The following is a 22,381-nucleotide window of genomic DNA, read 5'->3' as shown; positions in this document are numbered from 1 at the left end:
CACACACACACACACACGCACACATTTGCCCTTAAAAAAAAAACTTTAACATAAATGGCAAGGTGGCACATGCCTATAATCCCACTATTGAGGAAGGCTGAGGTGGGAGGATCACAAATTTGAGTCCTACCTGGGCAATTTAGCAAGACTCTGTCTTATAATAGAAAATAAAAGGAGGAGATGTAGCTCAGTGCTAAGACTCTTGGTTCAATCCCTAGTAGTGCAAAAGAAAAAAATCTTTAGCTTATAAAATACCTTCATGACATAAACAATACAGATTGGAATGCCTTAGAGAGATAAAATTAAAATGGAATTCAGATAATTTATAAATAATAGCTAACTCTCATAAGGGAAAATAAATTAGTGTAAAGTTTTTATATTTCGTTTTGCTGCAGTTCCCTGGGAAGTTAATGAATCAACTTTTCTGATCAAAAAGAAGTTTGATCACTACAAAGCCTAGATTAAAAGGATAAAATGTGTTTAAATTATTATATTCTTTTGGTTTACCTCCTGAGGACAGAGGAAAATGACCTCTAAGATTCTTTGTAGCCATAGTACTCAAAGTAGTAGTAGTAATAATAGTAATTCACAGAATCATTAGATATGCTAAGGTAAGCCAAGAAGCAAACATAAGTGTTTAGGAAAAGAACATATTTTGAATGTACTCAGCCATTCTTTCCACAAAGACCTCCTCTGATAGATCTTACTAGAATTAGCTCTCTATTCTTGCCAGTATCCACTCAGTTTGCAGCACAGATGTCTTGATCAGATTTTAGAGGGAAAAAAAATCAATAAGCATCTGGCTTCTTCACTGTTAATACAAACATTTTGTTCAAATTAATAATTACCAGGGTGGATAATTTTACCCTCCTATTAAAAATTAAAATGTTTTTGAAATCCATCTTTTGAAGAATATTTTAAATATGTATATTTTATATCACCGTTCCATTCCTATCATCCTAAGAACATTACAAATAAAAACACATAACTCCAACTAGAAGATAAAAGCATAGATTTTCCATATGCTCAAGAGAACTTTGCCTTTACAACTGAATCACAGTATTGTTACTTTTTTGACCAACTTATTGGTCAAATCAGGCTGCAGGATTGATCCTGTGTTTAACCGCATAGTCAAATGGGAAATACTCTTAAAGCATTGGCTGGGCCACACCCTATCCCATTTTATCAGGTTTTATAGTATGCTTAAACTGAAAAGAATCCAGGAAAGTAAGATAATGTTGATTTGCTCAAATGTTTTGTAACTTTGTGCAAGAATACAGGGTCACATCCACCATGTGATTAATGACAAAGTCATATACCAACTGGAAGGTATGCTTTTGGAACATTTCCTTTTAATCAATCCAAAGGACTTAGGAGAATAAATACAATGAATTATTTGGAACTGCAGTAAGCCTCAGAAATTACTGGCCTGTAATTGTAAGCCAAAAGGCATTTGCATCATGTGCCTGAAATGCATGATCTATGCTGAATGTTCTGCCAACATTTTCAGGGCTATAAGTCATTTTACAACCCTGAATGTGACTCAGAATGTTGGAGAGCACTGGTATTTTGTTTTGTTCTGTGTTCCCTCCCAGTCCTCTCTGTCCCAAACCTTCTGTCTCCTTTAAATCTAGTAAATTCGGTCTTGTTTTTCAGAAGTAAATGAAAGGGCTGCTGGAATTCAGTAGGTATATTGCATTCCGTAAGTTAGGCCACATATAACAGAGTATCTGCAGCACTAAGATATTTGTATTTTAGAAAAATATGACTGGGGAGACTTGGCCAATTTTATTCCTCCAGGAGTCCTTAGGAGGATTTAGACTGCAATGGAAAATTTTCTGGACAGAGAATAAAAGACTGAAGTTTTAGCCTTAGTCCAGAAACTAAAAGCAATTACATAATTATTTTGAGTATTAATGTCCTTCATAAATCAACCTTATGCTATGGTCCATGGTTAATAGAAGATGAGCTTTGAATTGGAGATAATTAACCAATAATCAGTGGTGGAGAACCAGGTGCCACTGCCACTCTGGCCATTGATGTGTATTTTCACAAGTGATGGGTACCTGCTATGGTCCTGAAACAGAAAATCAAGTAGCATTGCATGGGGTTCAAATCAACAAAGTTGGTTCTTTCTAACATGTCCTAACCAACTGAGATATTATGAAATACATTCTACTGGTTATTTATTTATTTATTTATTTTGGGTACCGGGGATTGAACTCAGGTCCTTGCACTTGCAAGGCGGGTGGCAGAATCACTGAGCTAAATCCCCGGCCCATTTTGGTCATATTTTTAAATCAGAACTTAAAGCTCCCTGGAGTTGCTAGAGTAAAATTAGAATTTGAAATAACAGTTTACTGGATACAATTAGGATGAGGTAACTCTGATAAAGAGCCTGGGAAATTATATTTCCTCATCTACCTAGAAAAACATGGGTTTGAAGAAGTATGTCATGACTGCAAGAACTGATCAGCATTTAGGCTGCAACTGTTAAGAACATATCATGAAAGCCAAAGTAAGATAACCCTAACCTTATTGTGAAGTTCCTCCTAGAACTGAAATTCCATGGCTGTTCCATCAAAGAGGAAGACAAGGAAAAATACAGTGCAGAGATCTTTAACCACCATTATGGTATTATGTGCCGCCCATAAATATTCAAAAGCTATTTAGTGTTAGAAGCTGGTCCTTGACCAAAAGCAATTTTATTTCCTTCCTCAGTTTATAACTTTAGTAATACTTCTAAACATAGAAATATTCAACAAAGACTGCATCAACCACCAGCTTGAAGTGAGTAATGGAACTGCTCTCTGGTATACCTCATCATGTGTTTAGTTCGTATGTTTCATTTTTCACAGTGCTACATTTTATTTATGTAAAGAGAAAGTTAAAAAATAGGAAAAGGCAGCAAAATGAGCTATCTGACAGCCAAACAAAATGCCTGCCATAGGAATTGTGACTTCCATTTGTAACTTTTAGGTTCAGGCTACAAGGATTGAAATTACAATCTTATTCGTTGATAGATCTCAAAGCCCAGCCTGAGTAGAATCCCATTCGAAAAAACAGCAGGTGTTTTTTATTCATCTTGATTTCCTCCAAAACATAAAAATTATCAAAAGAGAAACATTGTAAGAAAAACATTAGAACTAATTTTTTTCTTCTGTGAATTTTAGGCACCTATTCTCCCTCAGATGCAAGGCGTCGGGGGTGAGGATAAAGATCGGATACTTCACAACTACTGAGTGAATCATGTTCAATTATGTTCAGTGACTTGCCCAAGATAACTAAAAATAAGACCGCAGGCATTAAGGAAGCTCAAGTTTCTGAGTTTTGGATACCCGCAGCAAAACTGACAGCCTTGGTTACATCCATGAAATTACACAGAAAATACATGGTTTAGGATTTGCAGCTTAAAGTAGCTGGATGATTTAGATGAAAGAGAGCAGTTTTGAACACCAGATGTGTTTAACTTAAGACAGCTAGATTAGTATCAGCCTAGAGACCTAACATCATTCATCCTTAGTTACTGTCCATTACTACAGGCAAAATAACATCCTGGACTTAGCACATCCCATAGGATACTTAATTAGCTCGGAAGACAAAATTAGACACTTTGGATGCCTCTGCTGTTTTATCTTAGAGCTGGAGGGGTTGGCCGGATCTGGGCGCCAGGCTACTTTATCACCTTTAATGGGTGTTCTTTAAGGAAAGATTTAAAACTCTATCCAGGTTGAATTATACGAAAGGGAAAAAGTCTGGATGAAATAGAAGCAAATGAGGTCTGACCTCCCAGACAGCACTCCACTTCTGCCCTACAATCAATGCTTTCCCAGCTCTCCCAGTCTCTCCCAACCCAACCATTTCCCTCATGGGTTAGCCTAGCCTCACAATGAGACTAAATAAATGGTGAGACTTAAAGGGAGCTCCCAAGCTTTCTCCTATTGTCAGTAAATGGTAATGATTCTTTTTTTTTTTTTTTTTTGGTACCGGGGATTGAACTCGGGTCCTTGCACTTGTGCAGCAGGCGGCAAAACCACTGAGCTAAATCCCCGGCCCATGGTAATGATTCTTAACTAGACATAACTATAACTAGAAACATCTATAAGAAAGACCGGAAGATGTCTTGAAAATATGCATAGAATATGATTTTGAGTCCCCCTAAATCATCAGACTTAACATTCCAAATTATAAGCACTCTGGAGTTCAGGAGTGGGGTGACCGTGATTGATAGACTGGGCTGAGAACTCTGACCTAAATGGGTGGAATGGCAATTGTAATCTTCTCTAAGAGATCCCCTGCTCTTTCCTGCCTTGCTGAACAACTGCAACCATATTGTCCTATTGTTTTAGTGTCTGTACAGTCTCAGTGTTCTCCTGGTCTCTATTCCAAGTGAGAGAACTACATCCAAAGAGGAAAAACAATATGAATTAACCAAAGTGACACAGGTTTTCTGGCAACAACTAATGCCATAACCCATATTGCCATAATGCCATATTTTATTTCGGACTCAGTAAACATACTATTTGCCACTACCCCCACTACCATTATCAGTTTGCTTATCTAGCGACTATTATGTGTATTATAAAATAACATCACATTCTAATAAGTTGTAGTGAAGCTGGAATGAGGAAAATGTTGCAACGTACTGAAAAATCAGTTTGGAACCTATTTGGTTAATAAATGTTTCCTTTACAAGGATCCTGGTATCCCACTGTGCACATGCACCCTTCCCCAGGATCATCCCAGGACAAGGTTTTTAGCTAATGAGAATGTCCTGGTTGGAAATGATGAGGGAACTTCAGAGGGTGTGGTTAAGAGCCAGAAGTGTGGTCCTGGGTAGTCCAGAAAAACTTCTCTGGGGCCAGCTCTACCCCTCTAAAGAGAATCAATAGATGCTTCTTACAAAGGAACAGATAATTGGCTCCCAAATTCTCTTTAAAGAACAGATGGGAGGTAGGAGTTGAGAACTCTATTCTGAGATTGCAGTAATCACATTATATGCTCTGGTTTTAGCCAAATCACCCAACTGGCTTGTGACTCGTTTTGCTCCATCTGCCAGTGTGCTAAAATAATGGCTGCACCATCTTTTGCACTTTCTTGCCTCAGAGATACACTTTGAAGAACGACATACAAAGCCCTTAAGATATTTTGCGTTGATTCAAAACTACTGGAGACACAAAAATCCACTAATCACTATGGTTAAGGGGAAATTAATTTTAACCTTTGTATTCAATGAATATGTGTGGACCTTTCTACATAAATATTATTTTCAAAAGGACAATTGATCTGGAACCTATTTGGATGGATCAATGTATTTTGCTGTGCATCCTATCAATTAAGATAACAAGTTCAGGCTGAAAGACCCTCTGCTCTTTCAATGAAAACTAAAAGGAAACAACACAATGAACCTTGCTTTTCTTCAGCCAGTTAAATAAGATCTATCAAAATGAATATGCTACCAGCTTGACTGAATGTGCCACAACATCCAGCATTACTAATTAGAGCTGTATCTTTAAAATATTCATAGTTTCAAAAATGATAATATTTTTCCTACACAAGCAAGGATACATCTTCACATTCTCCCTCAGTGCTTCCTTAAAGTGGTGCCAACTCAAAAAACAAAAATTTTATTCTAAATTTTAGAATATGTATGAATATCATTTTATTCTGTGAGTGGCTTTGAAAAGTTTATATAAGTTACAGTTTGAGGGTTGTATTCCTTTTTAGAAGTGACATTTTTGATGGATCATTTAAAATGATTATTGCTTCAAGCTTTTTCACTACTGCGAGACAACTTAAAAATCTTAAATTTATCTTTAGACAAGCTTACATCCTCTTTGAGAGGAAAGTTGGAAGTTTAAAAGAAGTTTTTCTTTGATTAAACTCCACTTAATTTACAGAGAACTATTCTTTCATGCTAATAAGGGTTTATGTCTATATAATGCCAAAGAACCACTAATGGATTCAGAAAGGTCATGAAAAAAAAGTCAAACTTGTAATTCAGAAGATATAAAGAAAACAAGTTAATTGGTTCAATTTCCCACTTTCAGATCAGTTTTAGTTATTAAACGGGAGAAAATGATAGAGCTCTAAGAAAAGAGATATGGAGCCAATGACATATTCAAAAATAGACTTTTTTGTAAGTTAGTATTGTCCTGGTAAATCTGGAAGCAAAATGACCACACAGGACCTCGGGACTATATTGCTTTTCATCTTTTAGAAATAGAAGAGAGGGGATACGGGCAAGGAGTTTACAGGAGGTACTTCATGGGTTTTGCCATGATCCAACTATAATGTATATTAGAAAGGAGGGGACAGAGAACACCCTGCAGTGGACTGTGAAGTGTATTACTCTGTGTTCCCTGAGTATGGATGAAGAGAGGATGATGACTAACAGCCTGCAGGCATGGCCATGGCCACAGAGGACTATGCCCCACTTTGGTCCCATGGACTAACTTAGAGAAGCCCTCTGCACAGGTAGGAACCCTCTTGGGGGGTAGAGACAGCTCCCAAGCACCTTTCCCCATCCCAAGACCTCTACTGAGTTACTTCAGGAAGCTTTGCATGTCTCTGCATCATTCCATTTGACCTCTTCACTTTTAAACTACAGGGATGCCACCTCTGATCAATTTTCCTTGGCGCGTAATCTTGATTATGTAGAAGAAGTGGCACTATGTTTCATTAGGGATGCTTTTGAGAACCCATAAGCCACATACAGTATGTGTGAAATAATAACATAGGTTTAATAAGCCATATGTGTAACAAAACTTAAGATCTTTTCAAATTACTTGCTAACAATCCCAAAATCCAACATGATTGAAAAGCTCCTTCCATGAAAAAACAATATCATATCTTTCCTTGTCTAACTTGATTTCCTCATTTGGTTACAGATTAATGACAGTGAATCCAGAGACACATGAGGCTCATTAATTACATACCAACACTTAGGCTGGGCATTTAGCTCAGTGGCACCTTGCCTGCCTTGCAAGTGCAAGGTCCTGAGTTCGATCCCTGGTACCAGAAAAAAAAAAAGAAAGAAAGTGTTAAACACTTAAGCCACACATACACACACAAAAACACATCACTCTAGATGGATGGATAGACAAATAATTATAAATATAGAAAATATCTTTATATATTTCTATTTTACAACCAGCTAAGGCAAATTGTTGAAAGATAGACTAGGCATAAATTTAATACAACCCATCATGACAAGGGAGAGAATGAAGGCACAAATTCCACATTCATGCTTAGGGTTATCTAAACATTAGACATAATGTCAAGGAGATCTATTATTTTATTTTAAAAAGAAAAAGAATCACTCTATCTACTTGTTAGGGCATGATAATATACCAGAGCCAATCAGCTGGCAAAGTGGATTATTAGATGTATGAGATTATTAGAAGTACTAGATAGACTTATCCATAGAAATATGACTGTAGCTTTTATCCAAACTACAGTCTTTAAAAAAAGACTCCAAAAAAGCCCCATTGATAAAAAAAAAAAAGCCAATACACTTTATCATTAAGTCAATTTGAATTCAGTTGTCCAGTTTGTTTTTCATTTTGGTCATTTTTCCTAGAAAAGGGTAAAATGACAAGCTTTTCTATGAGTTGTATGAAGAAGAGGAAGTAGGAGGTGACAGGAAAAAAATATCCTCATATAAATGGATTTCAGATCTGTAACTAATCAACTGTGATATTAAGCATCCTTTGACCAAACAATTACAAAGTCTATGTGCCAAGAACTCTACTAGATACAAAGACATACACACCAGAAAGAGCAAAAAGCAAATAAATCACTGAGATTAGCAGAGACAAAAATCTTGTAGAAGTGAGTGATTTACCAAATGGTGGGAACAACATGAAAATTTTGGACATTCACAACAGAAGTTACTTACAGGAAGACTGGAGGAAGCTGAGACATACCAAATGAGCTGCCTAATTGCTCTAGGTCTCCATCCTAACCTCCATAAAGGAATGGGCTTGTGTTGTTGCCTTTGCTCCTGCCAACCCTGTGATATCTTTGCTATAGTCCTTTGAGGGTCATGTGCTCCCATTTGAGCTACCACACGTGACCAATTTGCATGTACCTAAGACCCAGAATCTTGCATCAGGTCCTCTTAACTTTTCTAAGATGAGTGATTACTTCATTTTAATGAAAAGCCTAGTTTTCTGAAAATAAACACATCAAATATAGTAAGAAAAGTTTTTTGATGTCTGAATTGCAAGGACATTCCAATCTTTAGTCAGATTACTGAGTTGTTTTAATTATTCAATTATCATAAGGTGACAAACTTAATAGAAAGTAGAACTAACACCAGAAGTAAAGCAGAATCATAAAGAGTACAATAAACAGGGGCCAGTGATTTAGCTCAGTGGTTCTGCCACCTGCCCCGCAAGTGCAAGGTCCTGAGTTAGATCCCCATACCCCCATACCAAAAAAAAAAGAGTACAATAAACAGCCATTCGAGATGCCAGTGTGAAAAATCAAACTTTCCTAGCTTATAAACACTTGGTTCAGTAACTTTTAAAGACAGTTATTTTAGCATTTTGTTTTCCATAGATCATGAAACAAATGTCAAGTGGAATTATATAGGTGTTCTTTCTCTTGGGATTGAAGTAAGGGTGGGCAGGGTGGAGGATAGGAATATTACTGTTGCCTGACAACATTATGCTCAGAAAATATCAAAAAGCAAAGAGTAAATGGGTATTTACATATAATATCCATGCATATTTACATTTAATATCATATTGGATTTAATTTTATTACTTTCCAGAAGGCAATTGGGAGAAAAATAAACATAGTGGAATGTTATCTCATTGGCATGCAGAATCAATATTATAATCACATGGCTGATATAAACTCATAAGAAAATGCTTCTGACATTTCATCAGAGCTTCTTAATTTAGTATTTACAATGTTTGGGTGAAATGATATAGTAGTTTTATTGTTTAATTATGGAGATGGAGGAATGTAGCAGATTCCTAACTTTCCCCCCTTAATTACTATCAGCTAACACTCAAACTGTTGAATGCAGAAGTGTAAAAATTGATCTCTGGTTAGGCACATTATTCCTTGTATTGAAAGTAATTTCTAATTTTCCCTGAAAATGCTTTAAAAGAAAAAGCTTTTCCTCTCCAACATGCAGACTTTTATTATGAGCAATAATGTAACACAGGGGTGTGATTATGGTGTGATAATCATAGTGCAAAATAGAAATGATGCTTTGGAGCAATGTAACTTACCCAAAATGATTATTCATCACGTAGGTGTCCCTTAAATTTATGGCCCTTTCCTGTAAGGTGATGAACAGTTTTGGAAATAAGAGCTGAATATTTTTATTATATTCAATGTCTATAATTTTTAAATAGCATCATTTGGACCAGCAAATATATAATAGAGGCTGAGTCAAAAAGAGGGGTAAACAAATGCTTTGGCCCTCCAGCCAGCTAATACAGAATTCATGAGAGTGAGTTCCACCGCAGAGTAATGTTGGTGGAAAGGAGTCTGGGCTTGTGTTTTGTGGTAATTTGGATTCGAGAATCTGCTTTAATGAGTTTCTAAGGTTAATTAGGTTGACCAGATGTTCTCCTTTCTCCTCTGTTTTTCCTGTGGTAATTTAAACAATTTTTATGCCCTTGACTGAAACATCAGTTAGATGTCTGTTGGCATTCCTGTTCTATCAACTGATTAAAAAGAATGTCTTCCTGATCCCTTCCCACCTAATTTCTCTCCAAATAAGTGAGTTTTCCAGTCCCTAGAACACAGTCCCGTATTAAAAAGAAAACCAGTGTAAAGGGTCCATCTGGGCCTATCACACAGCAGCAGCTTTTCTAAGTCAGTCCTTTCTACAAGTTTTTCTTCTGACTTTAAAGCCAAATCTATCTTATAGCAAATGGCTCCATTTAAACAAAACAAAACAAAAGTTATAAAATTTCACTGTCTCCAGACCTGATAGTTGAGTGATTAACATTCCCTACCACTTCACAGTGGCTACCACAAGGAATTCAGCAAGCGAGAATCGATTGAGTCACTTATTCAAGAATAAAAATGAACAAGGTACCTGGCCTGTTGACAGGGAGAGAGATTGAGCCAGCATTATCTTTATGTTCTTGCCCTTCCCAGTTGCTATCACACTACTAAGATAAAGCGGGTTACCCAGGTTTATAAGCCACTGATTGGAAGTAGATAGTGAATTCAGGATTTTCTTTCTGCAAGTATTGACCAGGGTCCAGATAAAGGTGAATTGGTAACTGAAAATTTCACTCTTTAAGAAAAAAACATAAAGAAGGGTCCAAAGCATTTATGTGACCAGACAAAGCTTGTCTATACAAGGTGTTTTTACTATAAAAGGTTGGGTAGTGATCAAGTAATGGGAACTGGTAAAGAAGCAAGCACAGGAGAGTTTGATGATAGCCATAGGCTCAAATTTTTAAAAGATTCAACTTGTTCAACCTGGTTCCTGTCTCCTAGTTCCTGGGAATTGCTTCCCATCAATATTTGGGGTCTACTAAGGTCAAGTCCTTGATATATGATTGTATAAACTATTCATTATTCATTATTCTCTGTTTTAATTTGTAAAGTCACGAAGAAGAAACACAGCATATTCCAGTTATTCAGGTGAGAAGGCATATATGAAAGTACAGCCAATCCTCATTATTCATGAATTCCCTATTTGTTCATTCTTCTCCCTCAAGTTTTTCTGTAGCATTGATGCTTGTGGTGCTCTGTGGCCATTCATGGACATGCATAGAGCAACAAGATACTTGAGACAGTACACGTACACTTTCCTAGCTGAAGTTGAACAAGGCAATATTCTGCCTTCTTTTTTCAACTTTCCTTCTATACACAAATGTCTTCTTCATGGACTGCCAAGGACAATATTTTCTACATTGTTGTGTTTTTGTTGAAAATTTCACTATTTAAAATAACCCCCATGCATGCTCTGAGGTACTGTCTGCTCTTCCTAAGAGCAAGAAGGCTGAGATATGCCTCATGGAAAATAGTGACTCCCCACAGCATCTCAACACTCTGCTTTTCCTTGAAAGAGCCAGACTTCCTTCTACCTTGGTGCCTTTATGCTTGCTGGACTCTCTGTCTTTTGGATCCAATATGAAAGCTTCCTGAAGAAACCTCTCCTTTCTTTCTAGTATTAGAGTGATCCTATCATGTAGGGAGTCAAACCCAATCCACATAATTGGGTTCAATGATTCTATCATGTGACTGCAAAGCATCTCAATCAATTCTCATCACATCTCTTATAATGTACCACAAAGGTCTCTCACTTTTATCTTACCTCTATTAGCCTGCACGTTTTCTGAAGACAAGAACTGTCCTTGTCTGTCACCAGATGCCCAAGCCCTATTACTCGCATTATTCCCATAATTATTTGTAAACCACTCTCCCACTTACTAACTGTGGGAAAATCACCTAGACTTGGGTTTTAGTTTCAACTGTGTAGAAGTAATCCATACAAATGTTTATGGGATGCTCCACACACTGGTGGTTCCTTCACTAACTTTGGTCCATAGGCTTATTTTATTTTCCATTACACCACTATTTCTGAAGATCAGTATCCATGGCTTCAGGTACAGATGCCTCTCAATCACCTCCAGCTTCCCCACTCCCTGATATCTCACTTACCTGATCCCAAAGACATTGGAGTTTGTGACCACTGACCTACAAAATTGTGTGGTGATAGGAAGTTAATGAAGTATAGAATGTTGTATTATTCAAAAAGTTATCACCAGAATCCCTTATAATACTAGAAAATTATCCTTGTTTGGGAAAATGTCTTCCAAAATATTTGAGGTAGAAGTTGAGATCCGGAGAGATTAGGTACCTTCTAGTGTCATGATTCTTAAAAAGTAATGGGGGTTGTTGGTGATGACGCAGGTGACTAGGATTGAACAAAAGATACAAACAGAAAAGAGGGGAAATAATCCACGATATCAGAGCTAATACTCTAGGGCAAGGTTGTCAGTCCTGGAACCACAAGCCAAATCTGGCCCACCACTTGGTTTTGCAAATAAAGTTGGATTGGAATATAGCCACTATAATTTGTTTACATATCAGCTATACTTTCACAATACAAAGGCAGAGCTGAATAGAATAACAGAAGTAAGAAAAAAATTGTGGACCCCCTAAGTAGGGAAATGGCCAATGGGCAACACCCACCCTGTTACAATGAGCCAATAGAACTTTCCAGATCAAAAAGGCCTTTCCATAGAGTGTAAATATCATAGCTTTTAAAATTCATTGGGAAGAGCTGGTTTGCTCATGGGGCTTTTCTTGAGAGGACTTTGTGTGGCACGTTTGAAGAATAGTTGGAATTCTCATCTAGGATGAAGCTCAGAGACATCATGTCCTCAAAAATAGGAGCTCATGCTGGGCGTGGTGGCACATGCCTGTGATCCCAGCACTCCAGAGGCTGAAGCAGGAGGATTGCTGTGAGTTTAAGGCCAGCCAAGGCTACATAGTGAGTTCGAGACCAGTCTCAAATACGTAGTGAGACCCTGTCTCAAAAAAAATGAGCTCATGCAGCTGTGAGGACCTAGGTATCTACTCAGTATGCACCAAAATCCCTGAGAAGAATGAGTTGAGCTCTGAAATGATTAAGGTACCAAATTCAAATACCCCGCTTCCTGAGGGGTGCACATAGTAGTCACCAAAGCAATGGCTGGCACATAGAGTATACGAGAATTAGAAAGGCGTATTGTTAGTCCATTCGCACTTTATATGGTTGAGGCAACTAAGAAGCAGAGACAAGAAGCAATTCCTGTGTAAACTAGAAGCAACTCATAAGATGGATAATCTATTTATTAGAGATATCAGAATCCAATAAAAAAGAGAGGATCAAACATACTTGCCATTAGAGTCCAAGTGGCTTCCGTTGATGAGCCTTAAGTTCACTTTAAGCACCCTCAGGCCAGGTATAACAAAAAATAAGAGGAATTGCATAGGTCCTTCTGTTTAGGAGAAGAAGGCAAATTGATTATTGGAAAAAAGAAAAGATTTCTTCAGCTCTGAATTGTAAGAGTAACTTGAAGGCATTTGCAGTGGCAAAATGAAAAACAAAATGGTTCACAGCCTGATATCACATTTCAAAAGTTCTCCCTCCTAGACTTACCTAATGCCCCACTACTGACAGTCAGAGGGCTGAGGCCCATGTACTCCATAAAAACATCACAGGTATTTTGGAATGCATCCAGGATGAAGCACCAGAAACATTCATTGTTTTATATAGTTTTAGAAGTAGATCTCCAATAAAGACTTCATTCTGAGACTTACCAGTGTAAGACTTTTCATGTAACCCAGTGAAGAGTTAATCACCTGCAAGGGTGGAATGATTCTTGCAGAATGCCAAGATTATTACTATAGATGGGAAAAGTATTCATTGAGGTGAAGATTAATGCCAAAATGAAGGAGTAGATTGTAGGCAGATGAATGTTTGCATACCTGGTTTTGGGAGCAGGTGTGCACAACCTTCTTCAGGGTCACAAGCAACCTGGTTTTAAATAATAGGACAATTGGATGAAATGCTGTCACTCACAAAAGAGACATGGCCTGTGGAACTGGCTCGTATCAGTAGTATTTGCCAGAAATTGAGAACTGTCTGCGGAGAGTACCCAGAAGAGGTTCTTCTTATTCTCCAGAGGGCACCAAATGTGAGTAATCTGTGTAATAAACATGCATCTGAAAAGAGCCCCATATTTTACTAAAAGTAAAAGGGCAGTCTGTGAGTTGATTGCAGAGTGATCATTTAATTTACTCTGAGTTATGTCCTACTAATAATATATTCTGATTCTGCAAAGATGCTGTTCTTAGCAACAGGAAATCATGTCATGCTGGCAGTGTTTTAATGTCATGAAGCCTCTTTCTTGAGTAGAGTGGATTATCACTCCATTCCCCCATAGCCACAACAGTCACCCAAAGCCACTGCAATGGGTGCTACCCTTGGGAACTATGTGCCAGCACCAGTGGCTTCTGGTACTTGGGGGAAGGAACCAGAAAGAATGCCTGAGCTAGGCATTAGGGAACAGAAGGACCCAAGACAAACCAAACAGTGAAAGGGGAAGACATCCTTAAATAGTGACAATGATGAGGATTTTAAAAACACAACATTTTGTATTCATTAAACATTTACCACATGCCATTCACTGTACTGAATGCTTTTTGTAATTTTATCTCATTTAATTCTTATCACATCTCTGTGAGATAGGGTCTGTTATATCCAACTTACTGATCAGGATGCTGAGATGCAGAGGTTAAGTGAATTGCTCAGTGTCAGGCAATGGGTTAAATTGGTGAGCCTGGCCTTGAACCTGGGGAGTGTGAGTGTAGAGCTCATATGCTTAACCCCACACCAAAGAAGGTGGAGTGCACATCTGATAAGAATCTCATAAAACTGGCCTCAACAAGTCCCTCTGGATTGACTCCTGCCCTTTTGTCTCTGAATTACCGTTGACTATCCAGTGTATTTTACTTATCTCTGTGGCTTGGAATGAAAATGAACAGGATGTACTAGGCAGTGCGTGCAGGGAAGAATATTCCCAGGGACAAATACATCCATGTCTCCATGGCCTTCACTTCCTTTTTATCACCTCCTCTGCCTTAGTGACAGTTGATATGGACCATAGTTGAGCTTATGTACAAATGTTGGCAGTCCATATCAGAAATCTGCTCTATATCAGTTTCTACAACCCTCAACCAGAAAGAACTTTCAGCACCCTCAGCCTTTCACCTTTCACTAGTACACGGAGTCATATTAACAAGTCATGGTAATATTCCTGTTACATTATCAGAATCACTTTAAACTTGAGATGTGCATCTCCACAAGCAAAACGATGTTGGTTTTCCATATGGTCAGTAATTCCAACTACCTTAATCAATCCATACCACATTCTGCTAATTTTGGTTAGTCATACACAACTGCTTTATAAAAATGACTTAAATGAATGCCATACCATTTTTTTCAGAGTGGAAACATAGCCACAGTGTATTACATATGTGTATTGCAAAAAACCCTGGCGATACAGTCTGAAATCCCAGTAGATCTAAAAGTCTTTGAATAGTATACTATACTCAGATATTTTACTGGAATTTGACAAATTAAGATAATCATCTTAGTCTCTGAGATTTTTTAGAGGAATTCTGCACTGCTGAAAAATTCATGGACAATCATCTCCCTCCAGGGAAAGGGAAGAGAAGGAACAGATTCACAGGGACACAAAGAGGCAGATGGCAGGAAGAAAGGTCCTATTGCTGCCACTTTTGTTATTAATAGTAAAATAAGATGTCACATGGACACTTGTATCTGCTTTACCAGCAGCAGCATCTCCTGTATCTGCTAATTCTAAGTTGGTGGGAATATTTCTTCAGGTTGATAATAGATAGATAGATAGATAGATAGATAGATAGACAGACAGACAGATAGGATAAATGAATTAACTGTAAAACCCAAGTCTTCACACTGCCCTTTTGTGACTTCTTTTTCCCTTAAAGTTTTCCCTGATTCATTCTCAGTTTAACTAGACAACAACTCACTAAAATGTAAGGAAGGCGAGAGCTCTCCCTAACCCCATGGATAGACTATTGATAGAAGAGAAATTTAAAGTCACCTCAAAACATATGACCTTTAATCCATTTGCTGTATTATCATTTGCCTGCCTTCTATGTCCCATGTGAGGGTGAGAGCAATCCTAGGTATGGAAATAGGGCAATAATAACCATAGACCTGCAGCTAATATCTACTATCCTTGTACAACTTGTAGCTGCCATTATATATTAATGCATTTGATGCCCATAGCAACCTTTTATAGGGTACTTCAGTGGATATCAATATTAATCGCATTTTACACTGGAGGAAACATTGTGCATTGCAGAAGCCCAGCAATAATGCCTTATATTTTTGTACAACAAAAGCTTTATGCATTGCTGGATCAGCTGGAAATGTAGTGAAGTTCCAAAACTTCGAATCTTGAAGGAAAATCTGAAATGGGAGCTTTTCGCCTTAATGAAACAGCCACAAGGCTGAAGTGAAAACTCCTTACTTGATCATTTATAACTCAGGCTGGGTTTAGAAAGCATCCTTGTAGAGCCAGTTTCTTTCAGCTTCCCTTTCTTCACTGCATCCTGGCCCTTCTATCCCTACCAGGAGCTTTCCATTCAGACTTCTTTCTCACTTCTCATTGAAGAAGTGCGAACAACATCAGCCATACACATCATAGTCTCAAGGCCCCAAAAGGACAGGGAAGATACATGTGTATGGGTCTCTCTGAGCTTGCATAAATTTCTTCCTTCCCTCTAGTTCATTTCTTTGAAAAGTCTGGTCATCACTTCTATTTCATAGATTTTTTTTTTTTCTAAAAACACCAAGCTTTCTGCTAAGGAAAGTTAAACCTAGTACAGTGCAGCGAAGTATGACAACAGCACATCCGGTTTCAACTGCCGCCAATGACCTGCAAGGAGAAAGATTCTGCTTTCACCTACAAAGAGAATCATTTGGGAATTTGTTCAACTTAGACCAAAATGAAAAGCTAATGTAGACTTTTTATAATTTACTTTCATTAAGCTGGTATTCTTGTGTGCCTGCACCTGGTTGTGAGGCATGTTCACTGCTTTCTTGATTTACAGTATATTGCAGATTTGGAGCTGCAGAATCCCTCCTTCACCAAACAGCTTGGGAAATGCACCAAGGTTCTTACTTGTTCCAAAGGAAAGGAAAGGAAAGGAAAGGATTATTTTCATGTCAAACCACCCTATGCATACTTGTTCAAAAGAATTTGTATTAGAGTTAGGTAGAGAGTAAATGAGATAAGACTGATCTAGGGTAGTAAATCTGCCCAACCTAAGAGAGTTTCATATGCAGTTAACAGCATGTAAATTTCCTAAACATGATTAACGGCTTCATGCATGTGAGACTCATCAGCTACTGACAAAGCTTTCATAAAGGAAAGAGGGAAAAGAGATTACAAATAAACAGATCTTTTTGAATTTTCCCTCTAGGGTGTTGTCTTTTTGCTATAGATTTTTCTTCCTTCTGTTTTTTTTCTTGTAGTGCTTGATATTTAATGCTTTTAAGGGTTCCTAGAATATTGAATTGAGGCAGAATAATTCTTCATCTGGCTAGCTCTGAGAGAAGGCTGTGCTATATTTTCTGTTTTGTGTACTTCATTGACACCTTATTAAAATGTGTTTTCTTCTATGTATTAATGTTAGAGTCCTCAAATCCTGAAAAAAAAAATCAATCCTTAATCACCTGTTGCGAATAGAGTTTTAAGATGTTGAGTTTTTTTTTTCCTCTGTCAACATTACTGACCACACATCAAGTGTTCCAAGGGTCACAGGCAGTTTTTGTTTTTGTTTTTTATAATATTCCTGAAAACCTAGCACCCAGGTGGACCACAGGGCTTTGTGCACAAATTGGAGGGGTTCCTCCAATTCCAAATTCTAGGTCTCTAGCATTAAAGAAGTCACTGCTAAATGATTGTTGTAATTGAATTAGAAACTTGTCATGGGAATCAAAGTTCCAGGGTCACCCAATAAAAATGTACAAAGAGGCCTCTGTACTTGGCAGCTCTCCTTTACTCCTGAAAGGAGGTGAACAAACTTGGGCAGGTCCATGAGACTGTATATCTCAGGGCCTTGAACTTTACATCAAAACCTCTGAATAAATGCACATGCTTTCTGATAGAAAGGGAAAAGCCTAGATGTTTTTGGCTCTCTGAAGATGATTAGAATTCAGTTGGCTAGTTCAAATGGTAAGACATATTTAGCTGCTGCTCAGCTAAGATTAAAGAAGTGAGTGACCTCAGACTTGCCTCCTGTGAGTCCTCACTGTACTTGGTGAGTTGACATCCAAGAACAGGTTAGGAGGAGGGACTGCCAAAGGTCTGAATTTCTGAGGTGCAGAGAAGGGAGGCAGAGCCCTAACACCTACCTGCTCCATTTCTGTCCGGTACTCTAAACATTCCAAAACTCTTTCTAAGGTGTGTTCTCATTTGAGCTTCACCACTTGCCACAAGCCAATTAATGTTCTCAGTGGATAAGGACTCCTGGGGTAGAAAACTACAGAGTATGTGTGGCATGAGGAAGGGAGGAAGTGATGTGATCTGGATACAACCCCACTCTGAACCCAAAAGACCCTCCTGGGTCTCTGGAGGTCTCAGAACACTTCCACTTCTATTCTTTTAATTGAAATTTCTACATAGCCTCTGAAAATGGATTTTTTTCATCTTCTATCAAAATATAAGCTTCGTGGGAATAGAGTCATGAATATTTGGTCTGTTTATCTCTATAGTCTAAGTGTTTAAAATATTATGTGGTATTTTGTTGTGGCCTCATTCTTACCTAACGTCTTAAAAACAGCAAACCCTGCATGGCACAGTAAAAAAAAAATCAGGATCCCCGTGTCTAAAGAACCAACTGTTTTATTACTATGTAGACAAAACTGCTCCCATTACAGGAGAGAAAACAGAAGAAAGGGAGGGAAAGCAACTCATTTATGAAGCCCTTGCCATGTGCCAACCACTCTGGTAGATCCTTTCTGTGTGTGTGTGTGTGTGTGTGAGAGAGAGAGAGAGAGAGAGAGAGAGAGAGAGAGAGAGAGAGAGAGACACTGATCCTCCCCAGGCAGAAAGTGAAGAGCGTACTCTCTGTGTTGGAGATGAATAAATCAAGTATCAAAGACATTACCTTATCTACAGTCACTGGGCCAAAAGTGCTCCCACACAGACTCATGTGTCTGATTAAGAACCTTTCCTCTTTACCAGGCTGCCTTCCTGTAAGTCTGTGGCTAGAGGGCATAAACTCTCCAGGAAAGAATCGTGACTATAAATAAGTCATCTTCTAATTCTAAGACCTCAAAAATTCTAATAAGTAGAAAGGATCCCTGTTGTGTGTGTGTGTGTGTGTGTGTGTGTGTTTTACTGGGAGTTGAATTCAGGTCCTTTGCAATGAGCAACTTCCCTGGTCCTTTTTTATTTTTCATTTTGTGACAGAGTTTCACTAAGTCACTGGATTGCCCAGTCTGGGTTCAAACTTGCAATCCTCTTGCTTCATTATCCTGGAGTACTGGAATTACAGGTGTGCCCCATCACACCTGACTAAAAGGATTCACATTTTTTCATTTGGTTCACCAATAGAGTGTGATGTGAAGACCTACTATTCCATATTCCCTAGAGATTTAGTTCATGATGAGTCTCCATATTCCAAGACTCATTGCCACAAACTCCTCTAATAGCCTAACTTTGGGCCCCTGCCCCAAACAGTCCTTAATATTGCCCTTCTCTGTCCTCTACTTAGATTCATTTTCCTATCCCCTGAAAAAGGCTTCAAGTCAAGAACCACCCTCTACACTATACAAGAAAATTATGCTCATAAAAGCTACTCTTATTCCTGAAAACTACCTTACAAATTATGGGCTGACTTATGCATGTGCTTTCAGATGTTAGAGACTTATATTCCCCTAGAAAATCTGAAAACTGTTTTTAACCTCCTTTTAAAATTTTTCCTTCCTTAAATTTAATTAAAGCTCCCTTTACATCATCACAGATAAATAGCTATCATGCTTTCTGCAACATAAACTGTGAAATGATTATTACTTGAGCTACATTCTGTGTGGGTTACTTAAACTCAGATACTTTGGGAATAACTGTCTTACCAATGAAAGAACCAGTGTGCTCTGAATTAGCAGAACTCTTCCATCAAACTGTTCTCCAGCAAGAATTCTGGGGTGCTCCATGTCCTCCACTTAGAAGACTAATTGGAGGTATTTGTTTTAGGAATCTGGACACATGCACATGATGTCATATTATTCAGTAGTTCTTTGCAAAACATGACAGAAGACAAAAAAGCAGGCTTTTGTAAAGCTATTAAACAATAGCCTATTAGTTTTCTTATCCCTAAAGGAGTTTTACCTGATGCCTTATTGCTGACAAATATGTGCTTACTATTCTTCTATGTGCTCTGATTCCAGAAGATAGATAATAAAAGAATAATGGAATAATGTCTTGCCAAGCAAGATACTCCATCTGTTTTTATTTGTTACTTTTTCCCCAACCCATCGCCAACTTTTCCCAAATGCTTCCTCTAATGCAATAATTTTCCTTTAGCACAGACCTATGATTTTAATCAGCCCATTTGTGTGGCTTCGTCTGAGGGAAGGGATTGAGGAATTCATGCTTGTTCAATTCACATTTTGAATGGAAGAGCATTTGCAAACATACTTTCTGAAACTCAGAGTTAGCAATTATGAGGACTGTCAAAGAGTCCACATTCCTCATCAAATTTGTCTTTGATCTTTAGGGGTTGTGCTAAATATTAGGAAGAAATTGTGTACCATCTGTGCAAAGAGATGATACTTACCCCCACCATCTGGATTAAAGGCTACTTGGATCTCTATTTAGTAATGACTGGCCCCCCAGCTGCAGAAAGACAGAAGCCAAGACCATGAGGCACCTTTCCTCATTAGAGTGAGAGGACTCTAGTGACTAGTCAAAACCAGATCCATTGGGTAGAGATTGTCACTAGAAGCTATAAAACATTTTGTAGCCATTAAAGCAGCAGCTCATAAAATGAGTGAGATTTGAACAAGCATAAACACAGAACCTGTTAATAGCTTCAGAAGATCTTATGGATTGGAAAGAAAATTAATGAGAATGGGCTAGATGGAATAAGAGAATGAACGGACTAATATCTTTATAGAAATTACAGCATATGCAATGCCTTAGAAATACTAAATATTAGAGTTTCCGAAAAGATAGCTGCAAATAAAGACAACTGCATACATGAAACATTATAGCCAAGATTTCAAAGTGATGGTTCCCACTCTCCCCATAACTCTCATTCCCCATACAATTGAAAGAGATGTGGAGTGCACAAAGTGTACATTTTTATGCCTCATTAGATAAAATGTGATGTCACAGAGTGACAGTTGCCAAGGGAGCTCTAATTTGGAATTGCCAGTGTTATACACATTAAGATTCTCAACTATGGTACAGTATTAAAACTCTTCTCACTGAATTTGTTTAATAAAAAAACACAGCTGTGAGCATTCATTCAAATACATACTCATCATGTTTTATTCCTATGAGTAATCACTTCCAGATTCAGCCTGACATTTAGAACTTTGGTTCTAAATGGAAGACTTTAGAGTTAACGAAGTCACCTTTCCTCATTAAAAACAAAACCAAACTTATGGTGAGTTTGAACAAACTAAACTAGACTAATTCAAAAGCATATGTCTGTACCAGGAAACTGTCATTTGGGCCTGATACTCTTCTGTGTGTGCACAGAACTGACCTGAAGGGCTTGGAACAAACCAAAAACCGTACTTCAAAGCTATCTTTGGAGTCCATGACAGTCTTAAGAATGTTCACTTTAGAAAATTCTAGAAGCATTCCAAAAGCAGAGAAAAAGAACTTTCACCCCATCCCAGTACCAGCCATTCTGCTGAGAAATGACCTCACCCTGACAATAAAATTACTTGAGGTTCTTTTTGTTTAATGAATAGTCAAGGAAGCTGTAAATTCCTGGAATGTGAATGAGTAGACATTTTAGTGAATAGCCCACCATCTTTTTTCTTTTTTGGTAGAGCATCTGCATTTGATTTTCAGTTCCACTTCTAAGTTCTTAGCATGGAAATTTTTCCCCTGCGTGAGTGTAAGTTGCTCCATCAAGCAAAAATGACACTCTACAAGGTATGAGATAAGAAATTGGGAAAAATATGAAGCAAAAATACCAGATTATGACCACACCTTCAGTGCAGCTGAAATTATGAGAGATGGGTTGGGAACTTGATTTCTCTCTTAGCAGAGTCTTGATTTCTTCAAGCATAAGAGGATAGTGACAATATATACTTTACTTAGTGTCATTGTAAGAAACAAACGAGATGACTGTGAAATGGTTAACACAATGCCCACCATACAGCAGATCTCGCTGTTTATTGGCTTTGCTCCCACATACCAACCCATATTCTATCCCAGCTTTCCCTTTCTTTATTTTCAAATGCCAGACTGCTTTAGGCTATAATCTCATAGCAAAACAAATAAACAAACAAAAATTTGGAGAAGCTGCTAATCCTGAATTCATTTCAAGACACTGATCTGATCCCTAACTTCTACACCCTGGAGTAAAGGAGATAGTGCCTTCTTCCTTGCTAAAGATACCAGTAGGACTGGAGGGAGAGCAGCAAGGGACGGAATGAGTATTATAGTCATCATGACACCCTACATATCCCATGATTTCCTTGATGTTCACAGTTATTTCTAGAAGCTTCACCATTGTGTAATAGGTAAGCACAATTCCATTTCTAATTTTCTCCTAAAAAACAAATAGTAGGGCTGGGGATTTAGCTCAGTGGTACCACCACTTGCCT

At 37.9% G+C, this 22,381-nt stretch overlaps 1 protein-coding gene and 1 pseudogene across 5 annotated transcripts in view; both read left to right on the top strand.

Moving 5' to 3' along the window:
• Nucleotides 1–22,381, top strand: part of Celf2 (CUGBP Elav-like family member 2) — an 830,356-nt gene that overhangs the window by 143,125 nt on the left and 664,850 nt on the right. The window lies entirely within an intron of this gene.
• The window catches only part of LOC147826327 (estradiol 17-beta-dehydrogenase 2 pseudogene), a 98,423-nt pseudogene extending 76,042 nt beyond the window's left edge, over nt 1–22,381 (top strand). Inside the window, exon 1 of the transcript XR_015439479.1 lies at nt 1–22,381. This exon is cut by the window's left edge and continues 76,042 nt beyond it. The product of XR_015439479.1 is annotated as an estradiol 17-beta-dehydrogenase 2 pseudogene (transcript).

Source organism: Heterocephalus glaber, unplaced genomic scaffold (genome assembly GCF_053883595.1).
Source record: "Heterocephalus glaber isolate CG9 unplaced genomic scaffold, H.glaber_assembly_v1.0 deba00001472, whole genome shotgun sequence".
Classification (NCBI taxonomy): domain Eukaryota; kingdom Metazoa; phylum Chordata; class Mammalia; order Rodentia; family Bathyergidae; genus Heterocephalus; species Heterocephalus glaber.
The sequence above is the reverse complement of the archived record's forward strand: the minus strand, read 5'-3'. Positions and strand labels throughout refer to the sequence as shown.